General features: G+C 39.9%; 1 pseudogene; it reads left to right on the forward strand.

The window, feature by feature from the left end:
• Positions 1-5,312: 5,312 nt before the first annotated feature.
• LOC131486332 (casein kinase II subunit alpha-like) lies at positions 5,313-6,403 on the forward strand (annotated as a pseudogene).
• Positions 6,404-11,029: the final 4,626 nt, after the last annotated feature.

An 11,029-nucleotide genomic window follows, 5' to 3' on the forward strand; every position in this document is an offset into this window, starting at 1 on the left:
TTTGAGATATAAATTCCAGTTATTTGTTTGGAACATCCATCTTCACTTTCTGACATCTACCAGGGAACGTAGGACCCTGACACCCAGGATCCCAAACTGAGCTATGAAGATACTTCTAGAATAGTCAAGAGACACATGGCCCCGCACCTCTGGTAAGACTACAGTCTGCAGAGACTCTTGTCTCTGAGAAAGGAAGTATGAAGCAGTACAGACTGTTTTTCTCAGTTTCTGCCAATAACTAAACTGTTTTAACTGCCAATTTCCCACCCAATTAATACAAAGTAAGACACTACTTCCCTTCCTGACTGGTGTTGTGATGATAATACAGGGAGCTCAAGGCTCCTGCATGCATGACACCCAATCTCTCTGCATCCCCATCTTCGTTTATAACATGGTGATAATAACACCTTTTCTGTTTCACTTCAGAATTATCATGAAGATGGAACAAGAGAATGGATATCAAGTCTAAAGCACACTAAGTTGTATGTCTCCCTCAAATAGTTCATATGTATTACAGCCTTGTTCTGTGCCCAGAAGGGTGTTGAGAGCCAACAGTAAGAATAGGAGCTCTTAAAGGTCTTTGAAGATCTTTGGTCTTTGAGGACTTTGAAGAAAGAGAAAGTGTTGCTGCATAAAATGGATGCTTAATATAAACCGACTTCCCACCCTAAATGAATTTAACCTGTTGCTCAGCCCCCAGCAGGCTCCTGTATGTACCCCCCCGCCCCGCCACCATATGGAATGATTTCTGTAAAGCAGTTGTATATAAGATTAGAGATCACATCTCATGAGGTCAATATGCTCATTGAACTTTTATTTCTTTATTGTTTAATGTTTATTATTTATTTTGAGAGAGAAAGAGAGAGAAGGTGAGGGGCAGAGAGAGAGGGAGAGAGACAATCCCAAGCAGGCTCTGTGCTGTTAGTGGAGAGCCCATCTTGGGGCTCGATCTCATAAACCATGAGATCATAACCTGAGCTGAAATCAAGAGTTGGACACTTAACCAACTGAGCCACACAGGCACCCCTCTTTTACACTTTTAAAGGGATATCAACACATTTCAAATTTGACTTTAATAGTGACTTATGATCAAACATTTGGATATCCACAATTAGAGGAATATATAGAAATATGAGGGCCACTGCAACAGGCTGTGTTTGGAAACTGTGAAATCCACTGAGCTTTAATACTGTGCTAGTTCTCAAGAGGGAAATTGCCCATCCGACTCAACTGATTAAATCCTGCTGTTTATTTAAAGATGGCATTAAAACCTTTGGGAAAGAAACAAATGATTAAAAATCACTTTAAGGTTCCAAGCCATTAACAGCAGATTGATGACTACAACTATTTCCACTAAATCTATTTTTAATCAATTATTCATTTTAAAATTCACTTAGCTCTGATTTTCGTTTTTAAAAAATGGACACCATTGATTGTGTTGCTTCTGCAGACTACAAATCCATATATGTTAGGGGAAATTCCTTATTGAGTAGTGTTCAAGATTGGATCTCAATTAACTAGAAACTAGAAGGACTGTTTGTTTTCATTATCTTCAAATAACCAAGTGACTTCCTTCAGCAAGTGGCACAAACCCCTTTAACCTTGAGTTTCATTATTTAATGAGTGAAGGAGAGACACCAAATGATTTCTCAGTTCCCTTCCAGGTCTGACGTTGTTGGGCTCTAGGATTCTTCCAAGACTGGTTATTTTTAGTCAACACAGAAAGCAGCAAAGATAACCAGAGTAAGATCTGTGGCATTGTGTTTTCCATGCACAGAGCCTTCCTTAAAGGTGCTGTAATTGAGCTGGGCTCTGTTCATATTTTTTGCAGTTCTGGCATATTCGGTGGCTCCTCTGCCTCTCTTCACACCATTAGCTCAGTTGGGCCCTGAGAACCTGCAGCCAGTTCTCTCCAGCTGAGGTCTCTGAGGCACAACTGATGAGAGAAAATCTGGATTTATCCATAGAACCACCTTTATGTGTCTAGTGCATAGCACAGGGGCATGTCTGGGGTCAGTTGAGCAGCATGTGGTAAAGCACTCTATGCTCATGAGGGAACAGCATCCTTGGCAGAAAAGTTGCTACTAGGATCTTATTGACCAAAATTCTAGCACAATTTCCCTTGGATTTTTTTTTCAATTTTGATGAAAATAATAAACCATATTTCCCACTTATTTTTCCTCAGAAGATACTTGTCTTTCCTAATTATGTAATTGCTGCCTTAATACTCTTTGTGGACTGATGTATTATGGATGAAAAAATTGGGGTTTCCAAAAAGGAGGGCTGTGGAAAGGAAATGAAATCCGACTTCCCAAGATTGTGCTTAAGGCCCAGGAGACTGACTTATAGGACCAGGGTGGGATTTTGTTTTGTTGTGGGAGGCATGTAGAGTATGGGGAGGGACTGAATTATCCTGAAGCAACACAGGAACGTTTTGGAGGCTACAGTAAGCGGTGAAAGGGATAGGGAAAATGACATCAAGAGAGGGACACCCAGAGAACAGAGTCATCTCTGTTCCTCACTTCCTTGAGTTCCTGGTATGAGGCTTACAGTGTGACTCCTCTTCTACATGGCCCCATGGTATCTTTAGTAAAATATTCATTCAGTGAGATGTGATTGAGAGGGTCTATTTTTTAGACTTCTTGGAATGCATAGTCTTGCTTCAAAATGCGCTAGGATAAAAATGGAGGCTACCTAACAGAGGCAGACATTTTTGTGGCCATGGTTTTCCCTAGAATGTAGTACTTGAGAGGAAGGACTGTGTCATTCAGTCAGTTTTATTTGCTGAAAGACAATTGTAATGCAAACAAAGGGAGGGACCAATAATTCCAGGAACTTGTAATATGATTTGATATTAAATATGTAAGTTATAGAAAATAGGACCACCTGAATATTTTCATGGAAATACTGTCACTGTGGAAATAGACCATAACCATAGGACGGTAAAAGAAGATATTCATTGAACAAATATTCACGCACACTTACCTCGTAGTAAGCGCTGTGCCAAGCACTGGGGACCTTGCTGAAGAATCACATGTGCATATGGTCTCCACATTCATGGAGTTTACATTTCAGCCAGAGAGACACACATTGAATAATATAATTGCTATTCTAATAGGTGCTAAAAAGAAGTGCAAAAGTAATAAAAAAAAGAATGTAACAGAGAGATCTGCCCTGGTCTGGGAAATCAGAGAAATTTCTCTGAGGAAATAAGATTTAGCTAAAATATGATGGTTGGGAAGAGAGAATCAATTTACAGGAAAAGGAAAAGCAACAGAAAGAGCACAAATAAAGGCCCTGAGGTAGCAAGCATAATGACATGTTCATAGAATGGAACCAGGAGAACAAAGGAAAGAGGGATAGGGTATTCAGGAACTTTAACCACTTAGTCTTAAAACTAGGGTTTTAGGTTAGTTTTAGCCTAAAAACAGGCTGAGGCAAACAGGCTGCCTTCAGTTTGCCTTAGATGTCCGGAGTTTCAGCACTCAGAGTACTACATCCCCGGAAATTGCTTTGTTTCAAGCAAATGGGAGCAAGTTTCCCAAGACTGTCCCAATTTTAAAGCCAAGAGGCCCACATGTTGGGCCTCAGTCTTGAGCGCCCCAGGACATTTGGTCACCACACCTCAGGGTAATAGAAAACCATCAGTGGAAATGGCATGACCTGATTTGAGCTGCAGGCAATGGGCCTGGACTGGCTGTGGGGGCAATTCCCCATCTGTCATTTGTACAACTGAGTGACTACTGGGACCTTTCACTGAGATAGGAATCAGGAAGAGGAAGTCAGTTTGGGAGGTAAACCATAAAGAGCTAGGAGTATGTATGTGAAGTTGAAGGACCAGTGTGTCTTCCCTACTGTGGTGTAGCTGGTGCTCTGGAAAAGCTTCTGGGTGGCCTGGATCTGTGAGTGAAAAGCTAGAGAGGAGATACTTACTGGAAGTTATCAAATAGTAGCTGAGACTTTTGGGAATGACTGAGATAAACTAAGGAAACTGTGGAGTAAGAAAGGAGTCTAGTAACTAAGGCCGGAGTAACTTCAATATTTGAAAATTTAGCAAATGCAGATAATTCAAGAAACAAGGCTGAGGAAGTACTGCCAGAGATGTAGGAAGTAAACGGGGAGACCAGTTGTCAGGGCACAAATGGCTTTCCAGAAAGAATAAAGGATCAGTGTTTAGTCTGAAGGAATCCTCAAAAAAACCCACTGAATTTTGCAAAGTAGAAGTCATTGTTAAAACTATTTGTATTTTCATAGTTGAAATTATTAACAAATACTTTATTTTTTTTAATATTTATTTATTTATTTATTTTGAGAGAGAGAAAGTACAATCAGGGGGAGGGGGAAAGGGAGAGAAAGAAATCCTAAGAAAGCTCCACAGTGTCCGTGCAGAGCCCAATGTGGGGAGGTCGATCCCTCAAACTGTGAGATCATGACGTAAGTCAAAATCAAGAGTCAGATGCTTAACTGACTGAGCTACCCAGGTGCCCCTTAACTTATACATTCAAGAATAAGTTAATAATGTCAACTCCTGGTGCATAAGTACTATTTGGACCCTAAAGAAATAATAGGTTGCACTAGGAAGGGACAAAAATACATAAACTCCTTTCAATAACCCAATACAGAATTCAGGGACTTCTTTGCAAGATTTATTTATATGATATCAAACTGCTTAGTTCCTTGGAATCATAAGCCAGGAATTTGGGCATGTTGGTGCTGTGTGGGTCACATCTCAAAGGTGACACCAAAATGTGGGGGGATATGGCTTCTATTCAATGTACTTTGATTGTACAAATCATATTAACTGCAAACACCAAAAAGAATACAGCGATTTTTCACAAATATACAGAAAAATGTTTCATCTTTAAAGAAGTATTACAGTAGGGATTTAAAACACTGTTTCAGCAAAGGGTCTGAAGTAAATATTTTAGGCTTTGAAAATGGGAAGGCAAAATCAAGGCTATCTGCTGGTATTATTATGTAACAAGAGAGAAAATAAATTTCTACAAACTTGATTTATTTGTTTGTTTGCACATATGTGAGTTAGTTTTTGTAAAACATGTCTACTAATAAAAGAATGATTTGGAATAAAAGGAAAGTTAACTGAAGTTCAAAGCCAACCTCCAGAAATACCACTGCCGCTTCCACCACAGAGTGAAGAAAACATGTTGAAATGAGGTCTTGCCCCCCAGGGGTTTCTGAACCCAAGGACTGCCAGATCTCCAAACATCAAGTCCAGCTTTGTTGGCCACCCTGTCTGACATGTTGGGTCCATGCCAACATCAATATTACACATTAATGAAAAAGTTGTTAAAATTCTTAATCCAATAAAGACAAAGAAAACCAAGCATGCAATAAAAATTTTGGAGTATTTATGAGTCAATCCCAACATCATTACACTGACAGGTATTGTAAAAGACCCTGGGCCTCTGTTGTTGAACACATGAACAGCACACACTTCAAGCAATTGTACCAGATGTTAACAGACTGATTCTTGATTTTACATGTGTGAGATTCTGAAAGTCCTAGAGTATGATACTCCACTACACAGCATAGGAATTAGGCACAGAGACATGAAGTTCCATAATATCATGACGGGTCATGAGCCCAGAAAGCTGTAGCTAATACATTGGGGTTTGGCTGAGTTTTACCATCCTGATTAAGGTTATAATGTCCAAATTGCTTCCTGATACTTCAAAGGTCTTGAGCTACTGTAGGCTTTAAGATGTACAATTATACATAAGTCAGATACGTGGAGCTTGGGTTGTATGCTGGCAAGTATGATCTTCTGGAAGGAAGGAGCCATTTTTTCCATGGATGTGACAATTACAATCAGTTGTTGAAAACAGCCAAGGTTTTGAGGTCAGAAGACTTATATAACCGTATTGACAAATGCAACATGGAATTTGATACACCTTTCAATGGTATGTTGGGCAGATGCTCCTATAAGCAATAGGAATTCTTTGTTCACAGTGTAAACCAGCACCTTGTCAGCTCCGAGGCCTTGGATTTCCTGGAAATGCTTTGACAATCTGACTTCCTGTCATGGCTCACCACAAAAGAGGCCATAGAGCACTCTTATTCCTACACTGTTGTGAAGGACCAAGCTCGAATGGGCTCATCTAGCACATGGGAAGGAGGGGTGGGTGGCAGTACCTCTGTCAGCAGTGCCAATATGATATCAGGGATTTCTTCAGTGCCAACCCCTTCACCCCTCAGACCCCTGTCAGGCTCACCAGTGATTGTGGCTGCCAACATCCCCTTGGGATGTTTGTTCCTGCCACTTAGAAGTACTGACCTCTACTGTCTCCTGATCCCTAAACAGAGGCAGAGGAGTCCATTCTCTTCTTGGTGCAACTTGTGCCTGGTAGGGAGGAGTGAAATACTTCAGAAGCACCATGTCTGAACCATTGCTTGTGGATTTATAACAGTTCAAATCATTAAAAAAATTATAAAGGCTGATTTTCTTTTTTTTAACTCAAACTTTTCATAACTCAGGGATCCCCTAAAAATTACCTACAGGTGGAATATTTCATACATAATTTTTTTTCTTCCCTTCTACATTCAGTTGCTCATCATTAAAGGACAACGATAAAACAGCCTCAACCCCCATGGCTGCATTTGAGTAAAGATCTCTTCCCATGTCTACTGTTGTATGTCTACCATCCCACACTTAGAGGAGTTAGGCACCTCTCCAGAGATTACAAAAATATAGCTTCTTTAGAGGAGGTGGGAAGGAAGGAGGGGAGGGGGGACTCAAACTCTAAGAGCAGTGTAATGCTGCCAATATCACTGTGCTCCAAAGGTGCTTTGGTGAGGTTGTCCTGGTGAATCCACTAGAAATATGTCTTAGTTTCACTGAGATGTTGAAAATCTACCCAAAGGGCAGACAGGACCTGAAAATGTCTGTTCAGTAGAAATCATGTCTTATTGACCTAACCCTAACTCCAACTCATTTATAATTTTAGTTTCAGTTTACTTAAAAAGTGTAATGCCTTCCCTCCCAGTCTCCTCACCTTAGTTCTGTCCCCTTTCATTTCCCAACATGCCCTTCAGCTGATAAGAGGGGGAAGGCAAAATCTTTTTCAGTTTTTTCTGACTTGGCTATTTTGAATTGTTAGTTACTAGGCATAACTTCTTGCTTTTTACAAAAGAAATAAATTTACAAAAGAATCATTGTCTACATAGGTTTCAAGTTAGCAAGGCTTTAAGAACTGATGGAAGATGTGACCCCACTGAGTTTCCTTTTAAGCCTTCTACCTTATTTTCCTCCTATTCCGTCCTTCCCTCACAGCCACCCAGTGGGAAGGCCTGCCCATGGTCTTGTAAATGCATCTAACAGGTAGGAGCAGAGCCCCTACCTCCAATGAAATTGAAACTGTCACTGTGGGACAACTGTAAACTCTTCTCACAGCCCTGCCTCCCCTTTCTGTCCATATGTATAGAACACTTTGTCCTTCGTATATGAAAGTCAGCCATATGTGAAATTTCAGTGTTGGAATTCTTTTGTGTAAAGAATCTTATTTGGTGTAAAGACATGTTTGGTTGTATTATCAAGATGAGGGGTAAGATCCCTGTGTAAAGGTCTCACTGGGTAGATGTCTCACATTAGCTTCTGAGGGGCTTGAGTCCTGTTTTGTAGAGGTCACCCATGGCCCCCATTTTTATACACCCTTGCTTCAACCCATGGTACCAGGCAGGGTTGAAAAGCCTTTAAAAAGCAACAAGCCAAAGCATCTCTAGGGATTAAGGAACCTTTGCCATCACATTTACTTTGTGTATCAGCAGTGCAGGGTTTGAGGATGGAGAAGTGGCCAGTTTTCCTGTTTGTGTGTGTGTGTGCCGTGGATTTTCCACTGGAATTCAACCACCTAAGGTTATCAGGTGCTTTCCCAAGTGAAGCTTAGTTTTCCAAGTATAATAGCAAAACCTTCAGCTCTGTATTTTCTGCCATTATTTCATTAACATAGCTGCCCATAGGAACTGGGAAAAATTCTTCCAACATACTTTAAGGCCTGGAGTCTTAGTTCCATTCCTCTACCTATATAGATAGATTCATAAGCCTTTCTCACCTGGTGTCATGGGTACACATAACCCTCCTTGGCTCTAGCAATGTTATCAAGGTGGTAGCTTGAGTGAACATAAAGGTAAACTTTAGAGGAAGCTAAAACCTCCTTTTAAAATGTTTCTCAACCACAGGGAAAATGTTCTGACTGTGTGGCAGGGTGTTTTTCTTACCTTTGGCCACTTACAGTGGATATTTCCTGTTCTTAACCTGGCTATGCCCTAGAATGCTGCAGGAGTTGCCATGTTGAATTTGTGCAGAAGCTAAAAGCACGGGATTTTCCAGAGATGCAATTTGTGATTATATTTGCACTGGCTTGGGATATGAATGGACACTTAGGGCTAATAAATTCTATCTTTTGAGGTTGGGAAGGGAGTTGTAAATCAAGACTCCACATCCCACCCTTGTAGCTCAGAGACTCTAGGTGTGGCTGAGGCTGATGTGGAGTGTTAGAGAAGCTGCACCTGCTAACACACATCAGACCTTTCAAGAAACTGAAGGTGAATGCAGAAGACTCTGGCATGCCTTTTAAAATACATATGTAGGGACTCCTGGGTGGCTCAGTCGGTTGAGCGGCCTACTTCGGCTCAGGTCATGATCTCGCGGTCCGTCCGTGAGTTCGAGCCCCGTGTCGGGCTCTGTGCTGACAGCCCAGAGCCTGGAGCCTGTTTCCGATTCTGTGTCTCCCTCTCTCTCTCTGCCCCTCCCCCGTTCATGCTCTGTCTCTCTCTGTCCCAAAAATAAATAAAAAATGTTAAAATAAATAAATAAAAATAAAAATAAAAAAATAAAATACATATGTAGATGTTCTTAAAATGTTACTTAAGAAGTCGGTGCAGAAGCATGGAAAAAAAAAGACCCAATTAGGTGAGTGGGGGTGGGGCAAGGATTTACAGAGTAGCAACTTTTGTGTTCTTGCAAATTACCTCATCCTGTACCTTGCACTGGGACACTATTTCTCAGCTCTATCCTGTGTGTGCAGTGATTAGGTGGCTGGAAATGGAATGCCAATATAAGACAACTATGCTGGCAATTACTCTGAAATGTTTTTTAAATGTTTTTTAACTTTGTTTGAAGTGGTCTCTTTTTTCTTTAAGTATGAAATCAGGAGTTTCCCATCCCTTCCTGATGTATTGGTTGTAACTGTATTGCATTTGACACATCAAACCCTAACTGTGCTAGGAAGGAGTTGTGCCATGAAGAGCTTTAATCTTTTTAAATAAAAACTTTAAAACAAATGAAGAAAATAAAGTTAATATTCTTTATTATCGTATTCATTGTAAATGAACATCTGTAAAATTCATTTTTAGTTTGTGGTCCATACAAATACTGGATTTGGCCCATGGGCCATATTTGCCAACTGCTATGTTACACACACGCAACACACACAACACACAACACACACGCGCACACACACTATTTGTATCGATATTTTGCTGAGGTAACTGAATAGTTTTTATCCAGGACCTCAAAATCTCCACTGACATGAAGATTTTTTTTAAAGACTGAATTCACAAAAATTGGATTCCCACATCCCATTATAGATAAAATACAACTGAGACAATTTTAGAAAATGACAAATATGATTATGGTGGAAATTATCTGGGTAAATGGTGCTCAATTTTTCAGTTTTCTCTTATTTTAAAAGACCATCACTTTTACTTCATACCTACATCCCTATAATAATACATTATTTGTCTTGTATCCTAAAAATTTCTATCACTTAATAGCATTTGTATCATTCTATTTTTTTAATCTCTTAATTATGATATTTTCTGTCTTTTACTTAAAAACATCTAAGAGAAAATAACAGAATAGAAATACTTGTTAATTCTGGCTTTAGTATAAATAGCATTTGCCTTTGTTTTCCATAATGAAATTTATTTGCTACTTACTTATAGAGACACTCAACCTTCCTGTTCTGAAATAAGGTCTCAGAACTAATTCCAATATTCATTTTAAGTTTGTGACTAAGACATGTGACCATGACTTAATTGTATTAAATAAGTGATGGAAAATTTGGCAAATCTGAATGGAAGGCATTTGAATTTGAATTTGAATTGAAGGTATCTGAACTTGAATGGAAGATATTTGTTTCCTCTTGTCCTTGTTCCTTCTTTGAGGCCTTTTCACTCAGAAGTGGATAGGAATACATCCTCCCCACCAAAAGAATCACCATTGTCTCAGTGAATTATGAGTTTTACTTTGTGTCATTATCAGGGCCAAAGTGAAACCACACATTTTAGATGGACAGCTGGAATACTATGATAAAGATGCCTGTGTTAGTGAAATATTTTAGACTTTTAATAACATTGAGGTTTCCCACAAAGAAACCCAAGAGGAAGGTTTTGTACAGGTAGGTTATTTAGGAAAGTAATTCACAAAAGCAGAAATAAGGATGGGGGATGGAACTATGGACAGCGGGTAAAGCTAATACAATGATTAACGGAGTTGGCTCTTGTTACCATTGTTCCATCTTGCAGGAGTTTCTGAAATATATCTGCCTCCCCCGAGGTAAGAAAGGGGGAAAATTGTCCACTGGGGCCTGATCCATAGTCAATGAGTCAGTGGTGACTCCATAGTCCCACATGCTTAAAAGCCTATAGTTACCCATGGCAACGGCACTAGAGAAGATCCAGAGCAAGGAAAAAATGGGTTTGAAGTTGTGTGAAGCTGGGGAAGCCTCAAGAGGCTAATTGTGGCTCTTTCTCATAGGACGAAACAAACCTAAAATTTGTTCAAATGCAGCTTCTGAGCTTGGGTACAAATATTCCTGAGGCATAGCCACTTGTCCTAGAATGTCCCCTGAGGCTTCCCTTATATTAAATAGTTTCTCATACCAGGCTGGAGAAATTCCTGCAGTGCCAAAACGTCAGTCAAAGATTTAAGGTTTGCAAAATACTCTCTTTACCCTCCACCCCTTTCAGAAATTGTAGGGAGGGGGGCTAGGGCAGAGGTTACATTCTT

Source organism: Neofelis nebulosa, chromosome 9 (genome assembly GCF_028018385.1).
Source record: "Neofelis nebulosa isolate mNeoNeb1 chromosome 9, mNeoNeb1.pri, whole genome shotgun sequence".
Classification (NCBI taxonomy): domain Eukaryota; kingdom Metazoa; phylum Chordata; class Mammalia; order Carnivora; family Felidae; genus Neofelis; species Neofelis nebulosa.